Source organism: Hemibagrus wyckioides, linkage group LG17, assembly GCF_019097595.1.
Source record: "Hemibagrus wyckioides isolate EC202008001 linkage group LG17, SWU_Hwy_1.0, whole genome shotgun sequence".
In the NCBI taxonomy this organism is placed as follows: Eukaryota; Metazoa; Chordata; class Actinopteri; order Siluriformes; family Bagridae; genus Hemibagrus; species Hemibagrus wyckioides.
The window spans coordinates 17,707,754-17,714,195 of record NC_080726.1 but is presented as its reverse complement, the minus strand read 5'-3'; the positions used below and the strand labels follow the sequence as shown (position 1 = coordinate 17,714,195).

General features: G+C 38.9%; 1 protein-coding gene across 2 annotated transcripts in view; it reads left to right on the top strand.

Annotated features, from left to right (window-relative positions):
• Window positions 1-2,151: 2,151 nt before the first annotated feature.
• slc8a2b (solute carrier family 8 member 2b) overlaps window positions 2,152-6,442 on the top strand; it is a 39,567-nt gene continuing 35,276 nt past the window's right edge. For both annotated transcript variants that reach the window (XM_058413362.1, XM_058413361.1), the window contains exon 1: window positions 2,152-2,327. The gene's annotated coding sequence lies outside the window, so the exon portion shown is untranslated. The remainder of the gene's footprint in view (window positions 2,328-6,442) is intronic.

Below are 6,442 nucleotides of genomic sequence, written 5' to 3'. Positions count from 1 at the left end.
AGCAGCCTGTGGAATTAAAACCAGAGATGAAGTTTACACATGTGATTAAACAGACGTTCTCAAATTCAACAGTGAAATAAGCCAATGACTAACATTACAAATCTGCTAGGATGTCATTAAAGTGTGAGGCAGAAGAGTCGAATTACTACATAGATGGAAAACAAGGGAAAAAAGGAAGCAGGTTTGTACAAGAAGAGGAAGCCTTGTTACTCTATTTACACTAGTTCTGAACATTTAAAAAAATAATCCAAAAAAAAATAAAAATAATAATAATAAATAAAACACCACAAATCAATCAATAAATAATTAATACTATTAATAATAAACAAAATTACAAATATCTAATGTTCAATAAAAAAAAAGATAGATAAATTTGCATAATTTGCAGCATTATTTGTCATAAGGATTAAAGGGATAATATTATTTAATCTAAATGAACAGTGAAATATTTAAAACATGAAACAATTATATAAATTACATACATATTCAAAATAAAATGTATTTAATTTCAAGATTTATTAAACTGCATGTATTTATTTAGTAATTTATTTATTTATTTAACCATTCATTTCTTTGGTGCTGATGCACTGGCGCATGACATGAAACAATTAAACTGGTCAGCATCATCCATCATGTTTAACATCCTCCTTCATGTTAATGAGAGCGAGCAATCTTGATCGAAGGATCTGTTCCAATTGATTCATTGATTTTGTGTGTAGAGTTTAATTATCTGAATCTGGTTAAACTGTTGCCTCCAAACTGTTTATGTTGCATAAGAACTTTTGGAGCGTTGATGTCTCCATCTCATTATTTAAACAGATCTATTCACTGATCCATTCACTCTGATCAGCAGAGTCTGTAATAAAGTGCTGTAGGAGGAGAAGATGTTGGAAGATTCTGCATTCATTTAGCAAATGGAAGCATAAATCTGCCTTGAATCAGTATGTGTATATTCTCTTTACTGTACAATCAAACCAGCTGCCAAGCCACAGGCTGAGCTAGTCAAACTTGTAGACCATCTTTATGATGGCTACCAGATAACGTTAGTATCAATAATTCAGAAATCCACCAGCTCAGAAAGACGCTGTCCACATCGATCAGCTCGGCCGTTCAGACTAATGCTGGGTTTACAGTGTAAGATATTTTTTTGCTGTCGCAGGAACAATCGCACACACTGAAGGATCATCTTGGGTTGTGAGTTGAGATCAACTGTCTTATGTTTTTCATAGATGGTTGTAGAATTCTTACCGGGAACTCATATGACAAGTAATCAGTCCCCCCAGGGTTTGGTGATTTTGTTATCAGAGAATTTAACACGTAATCAATCAAATGCTGTGATAATCTGAGGTTCTTGCAATGTTTCAAAATTACATCAGGTTTTCTGCAGATTTACTTGAGGTATGACGTCATCACAACGTGCAGCCAAAGTACTCTACCATTCATGTGTAATTACATATGTCTTCACTGGCAGGAGGTTAAAAGAAGGATCCTGTGCTTGCAATTTCGCCATTTCAAGTAGTTTTGAAAAAAAAAAAAGAAAAGCAAAAAGGTGCACATTTTTAAAGAGCTGCAGCAAAATAAAGCGCTCACAGAAAAACCTCAGTGAAATCCTTAAGGGACTGATTAATAATCGTAAAATGACTGCTAGATTCGCACACAGTAAAACCAGTTTAAGCTGGATTTTCATCAGGGTGATTGACGTGGACCCATCTTGAGCAGTCTGCTATCGATTAGTCATGACTGAGGCCGAGTGGCTCCGAGGTTAGATTCCGCCCATTGGTTTTGATGGACATAATTCACCACTCAGTCATTTCTTCATCATGGAATGCATCAAGGCCTCTTAATCCAACTGAATGTTAAACTAAATATTTTCCATGCAATTTTCTTTAAAGGGTTTTAATTACTTAGTCACACATTAAACTGATTAGTTTAGGGTATTTTTTCTGCACCCAATGAATTATTTATTTATTTATTCCGCTTTATTACGCTGGCACTCAGTCTCTCCGTAATAAATCCAGGGGCAAAAAAAAAGAAAGAAAGAAAATGCGCGTGCTCATCACTTTGCTTGGCTCAGCACGCGTGCTCGTGCTCCACTACCCTCCCTCCTCGTGCTCGGCTGCCCGGATGCTTGTCAGCGCGAGCCACAGTGTAGACAAGAAAGCACAGAGTGTCAACAGTGTGACAGCGAGTGCAACCATCAAAGGGAAAAAAAAAATATATATATTAAATAAATAACTAAATCTCGGAGCTGTATTTCAGTGTGTGCTCCATCACCATGCTCGTGCTCCCGCTCGCCTTGAACTGCACGTTATATTCCTAAGGTTAAGGTAAGATTTTTTTTTTTGGTTTATATTGCGGTTTGATATGAGCATCAGCACTACCTGGATCTTCATGCGTTTTAATGCAAAAATTAAGACGCATGCAAAGTTTGTTAGATTTCTGACCCAACAGTTTGCTTGGGATTTGCGTGTAATGTGCGTGCGCGTGATTCTTACTCCGGTGCTGCATGGTGTTTATAAGTTTGCCTGGAGACGCGCTCCATTATAGCGTCTTTACATATTTAGCACATTACTTTTTTTTCCTATTCTGGTTGTACATGTCGTACGTGTTCACTGTAGACTGAAAGCAAGAGAACGCGTTGAATAATTTCTGAATAATTCGTTTGGGTGGCTTTAGATTGGGCTGCAGAGACGCTGATCATTATGCATTTAATCCCTGAATCCCTGTGACGGATATTTAATGTCGGCGCGGCTCCACAAGCCTGGATCACTCCGCTTTTAGAGGGAAGAAGCCTTGCAGACTTGTACAGGATTGTATCCTGTATCTTAGGATCTGCGAGAAATCTTCATGCTTAAGGATATGAATAAGATTTTTTTTTTTTAAAAATGCGCAAAAATATAACTGATGAGAAATTACGCACTTTGCTGGCGCAATGATGTGATGTGATGTGGTGGGTGGTGCTGAATGAGGAACCGGGACGTGACGGGGATACACCATACAGGAGGGCTTTCCTCGTATATAGAGTGTGCTGCGGATAGGGTTTACCCCTCCCCTCCTTCCCTTCCATTTATCCCTCCTTTCCATTTATCCCTCCATCCACATCTTACACCACAACAATCTCCTTCTGCTTCTAATCCTTTCCGTCTTTGCTCACTTGGGTGACTCCTTCATTTACAATGCTCTGTGGTGTAGGTTGAGAAGGATATGAAAAGAGGTGCTTCTCTCACTCACACTCACACACACACACACACACACACACACACACAGTGGTTGGGTGTGGTGCAGTCCATCTCTTCAATGCTGTCTTCTTCCTTCTCCACTGGGACCCGTTGCTGGGTTTCCTCATCAGACCAATTACTTGCTTGGTTGGCTTGAAATAAATTGTTCAAATTGTTCACACACACACACACACACACACACACACACACACACACACACACACATGACCTACACTGGTGTGTATAGTATAAACTGTCTGGGTGTGGCTTTTCTTTATTGAAGTACCATATACAACTTGATTCACCTTCATATAAAAAACCTGGAGTTTAAATCCCTTAATTAATTTTTCCCCCAACACACTCTTACACCATTATAGCATGATATCTTATTAATGTTAAAATAAATGTACATAAGGAATACAACACAAACAGGTGTGTTCAGATATGAAACCAGCCTGCGGAAATGTTTCTGAAGTGTTGTATTGTGTTGTACTGAACAGTGCAATATTTAACTGAACAGTAGACAAAGTGTGTATAGTGTATGATATATATGGAACAAGGTCCAGTTATGAATTTTAAAAAAAGGTGGTAAAAGGTATTTACTTGTTACAAGGCTCTGACACTGGAGACTCCTTCCATGTGTGTGATATAAATGAGAGAAAAGTCACCTTATCAGTGATGATGTGTTTTATTACTTCTCTGTTTGTCATAACAACATAGTACCATGAATGCTTTAATATAAAAATGTGATTTATATATTAGATAGGTATTACAACTAGTAATGTCTGAGCATCTGTTCTGGAAAACTAATCAGTAACCAGATTTAAGAATTATTTGTAGTCTCACATCCTCCTAGAATCCACTAGAATGTTGGCGGATGCTCGTATCTCATGATGCAGTAGCTCTTTGTTACAAACCCAACCCTTTCTGGTAACAGCTCATTCTTCATCATACTTCAGCTTGTGATGGATTAAAGAAATCAAACCCGCTGCGATGGCATGTAGTTTAAGCTTCAGTCCGCTCTCCTCCACCACCTCCGCCTACTCGCTCCCGGTGGCCGTCGTCCAGTCTCTGTGGGAGCAGGTGTGTCCCAGTCGGCCATCGTGATTGGGTGTCCTCATCCCGCTGTCAGCATCGTGTCTCCCTTCCTTGTTTGTTTCGCACTACTCTGGGCGAGATTCAGCCGAATCCGGTGACCTTTAAAATTGAAGACGGTGAGCAGATCGCAGATCACTTCCAGGTCATGATGGAAACTTGCTGACTTGTGTGTTTGGGATTGTAGTGCAGCTGGTGAAACGTCTGTGTAACTGTGTGTCTGTGTGTCTCTGATCATAGAGGTACTGGAAAAATAGCAAAATTAAAACTCATTACACCTCACCACACAGTATGAAGTCATTGTTAGCAGTGGTTTAGTTATTGTTACCATGGAGATTAGGGCAATGTTGGACAAAAAGGTATACACCACAACAAGTATTATACCTAAAGCTTTACAAATAAGTTTAATGGTAAAAAAAAATATTGTTGTTAATTTTGTTTAAAATTTTAATAAGTGGATTTTATGTTTTTTGTTTTTATTATTGTCATTTTTATCCTAATGAAACCTGGCTTTATCATATAATACTATATGATAATATAATAATGTTTTTTTTTCCTTAATTACCTTGAAATTTTCAAATTATCTTTAAATTACGCAAAAAAATTGAGATAGGAAGAAATGAAATATTATAACAGCTATCCTATCAAAAAAGTAAAAATCCCAAATAAATGTATTTATTATCCATGATTTCAGGTATTAAAGTGTTCTGTCATACACTGAATAGTGGGATTTAAGTAAAGATTATGGAAATAGATTTGAGCTATGATTAAAGCAGAAATATTAAAATACTAAAGGAGGGATGTCAGTGGACTGTACTGGACACTGAGAGAGAGAGAAAATTCTGTAGTCGTAATGAAGCTCGTACCAGATAACCATCAACTAAAGACTATATACTACAGGAATACTGAGGGTTATGATATTACAGAGTTCAGTGTAAAATCTAAAGCAAAAGCTGACTCCAGTCTCACTACACAGTCAGTACAGTTTAATATAGAAACACTTGAGTTATTTTTCAGGTTTGTATGAGTCACTCAGGTGGAGGAATCAGTATCAGTGACTGAATCATTCCACAACCTTTTCTATAATACAGTAGATTATGTTGAGGTGAAAGAAATCAGGAGGCTAGAAAATTCTCACAAAAGGCACAGAGATTTGCCTTAACCCTGACCAGAGAAGTAGTTCTTACTGAAGGACTTGTGAACGTGAACGTACATGAATAAATTATACCTAGGGCTGAAATCACACCGTACTTTATAGACTCCAAAGTTAAATGTCGCTTACATTTTCCGTCCCCTCGGGCTGAAAAACACTGACAAGCGGCAGGGACTGAGACTGAGCTCTAACGGCCAGCGTAATATTCCATATGCGGGACAGAGATGCAGAAAGATGCACGGCGAAGTGGTTCCTGGAATGTGCTCGATGCAGTTTGTTCATATCGTAAAGAGATGGACGTGTTCTCTCAGTCTCTGCGTCGTTTCAGTGAGACTCAACCTCATTAACATTCACGTCACACTCGCAGCCAACAGCACGGTTACCAAGCCCCTGGAGCTGAAGTGGATCGAAAAAAATCTACACACCCCTGTTAACATTGCAGATTGAAACCAAGATAAATCACGTCAGATCATTTTCCATCTCGAACAGGATAAAGTACCACAGAGATGTTAGCAAGAACAGGACGTCCCTCCAGAAATGATTAAACGACATGATGAAAACCTGGTAAGGAAGCTGCTGAGGGACCTACAGGAGCTGCAGCAACATCTGGCTGTTCAGACGTCATTCAGAATCATTCCTCGTCTCGTGTTCTTCACTGGTCTGTGAGGTAGGGGGTCTGTACGGAAGTTAGTCCTTATGGAAGAAAAAACAAAACAAAATAAAAAGTCCACCTAGAAGACACCTGTCAGGTCAACTCCTGCAGCCACGGCCTTCAAACATGGCCGCCCAAGACAAGACTTCACTCCCCAGCAACTGTGGACCTTGACACGAGGGACATTTTACCTGATTACTATAGAGACCTTTTATGGGTCGATGTGTCTAGGGTTTGGTTTTTGGTTTTATCAGTGAGGGTTTCCAAAGTCTTGAGGTTCTGAGGTCCTTTATGGCTACTAAATATCCAGTGAAGCCCCAACTG